The sequence below is a fragment of the Mus pahari genome, chromosome X (genome assembly GCF_900095145.1).
Source record: "Mus pahari chromosome X, PAHARI_EIJ_v1.1, whole genome shotgun sequence".
NCBI lineage: Eukaryota > Metazoa > Chordata > Mammalia > Rodentia > Muridae > Mus > Mus pahari.
In genome coordinates, this window is record NC_034613.1 from 80,718,448 (window position 1) to 80,720,229 (window position 1,782).

Here is a 1,782-nt window from a genome sequence, read left to right on the forward strand (position 1 = left end):
GCAAGATGCTCATCAGACAAGTCTGCCATGGGCTCCCTTGCATAGGAGTGCCAGCCTATTTCAGTGTGACAGCCCTAATCAGGCCAGGTGGGGGTGGTGCACACCTTTTCTAGCGCCACTCCGGAACAGAGGCAGGTGGACATCTGTGAGTTTTCAGGCCACTCTGGTCTACACGGTGAATTCAGGACAACCAGAGCTACCCAGAGAAACCCTGTCTCCAAAAACAAACAAACAAAAAAAGCTATTAGTGTTTCACAGCGCATCTGCATCAATTGCATTTCAGACTCTGCACTCAAGCTTTTTAATTTAAGGAAATACCAAGTTCCCTTGAAAGACATTTCTCCTGGGTCATAAGTCAAGTTCTTATGTATTTAACACAGGGAAATGAGTTTTACAAGCCACGACCTTCTGTCACAAGGCACAACATATATGAATCTTGGTGACTCTGTGCCAAAACTAGAAGGGTGGCAGCCTGGGTCAGGATAGGAAATGGGGAATTGACGGTTAACAGGTACAGTTTCAATCCCCCAAAACAAAAATGTTCTAGAACTATGTTGCACAACAATGGGATTGCACTTATTAATACTGAGCTACATCCTTAAAATTGTTATAAGAGGGCAGGTGTTGGTGGTACCCATCTGAAATCTCAGCACTCAGGAGGCAGGGGCAGCTGGTGGGTCTCTGTGAGTTCAAGGCCAGCCTGGTCTATGTAGTGAGTTCCAGGGTAGCCAGGGCTACAGAGAAACCCCGTCTCAAAAAAAAAAAAGTCATTAAGGAAGGTATGCTCCTCCCTTGCTCCCTCAAAAAATAGTTAAAACAGAAAAATGCGTGTTTTTAAATCACCATTTACAAATAAGCCTCTAAATTATTAAAGTTTACTGTTGCCATTTTAATAATTAGATAAATGTCAATCTGGAAAAAAGTAATATTAACCTAGTTTAGATGTGGATACACATCAGGACATTACAATAAACTTGACTTTATCAACAACAAAAAATAGCAAGTAAAATAGCACTAGTTTAAACAATTCCTTCCTGAGTTCTACGTAATACTGTACTATTGTGCTTTTTTTGTTTTGTTTTTAAGCTATAAAACATTGGCACATTAAAAACACCAAAAAAATGAAGTAAAAACTGAAAATTGATTTAGCTCAATACTGGTGCCTATTTTGAGAGGAGGAAAGTAAGGCAAGACTTAAGACTGTGGGGCAGTTGGTGGTCCTCCCCTCCCTGTACCTCTGTACTGGCCACCTGTGTGTCCCTGGTGACTATGCTGAATGGCGGCTCTGGGCACAACCACTCTACGTGGCATGAATTGCAGCTGCACATTCTGGCCTCTAGCCTGCAGCTGTTCTATCTGGGCAGCAGGGTACTGGATACTCTGTGACGGAAGACTATGCCAATGACTCTGCTGGGTGGAACCTAGCTGACATACCACAGTTGCCTGAGGCTGGCGAACCCTCCCTTCCTCAGCACGATTAAGGAGACCACTTTGCTGAGCTGACACTGCCCATTGCTGAATGTTAGACCTCTGGGGGATTGATGGTGGCACTGGCCATGGAGGGACAGGAGCCCTAGGTGGCTGATGCTGTTTTGGAATCAATACATACAAAGGCTCTGACTGCCTCTGCAGCTCTGGCTGTAAATACTGCTGTGGCTGCAGCTGCAGCTGTGGCTGCGGCTGTGGCTGTGACTGTGGCTGCGGCTGTGACTGTGGCTGCTGCAGCTGCAGCTGCAGCTGTGGTTGCTGTGGCTGCTGCAGCTGCAGCTGTGGTTGCTGTGG

The 1,782-nt window shown here is 45.7% G+C and overlaps 1 pseudogene; it reads right to left on the minus strand.

The window, feature by feature from the left end:
- The window catches only part of LOC110314400, a 43,158-nt pseudogene that overhangs the window by 39,084 nt on the left and 2,292 nt on the right, over positions 1 to 1,782 (minus strand).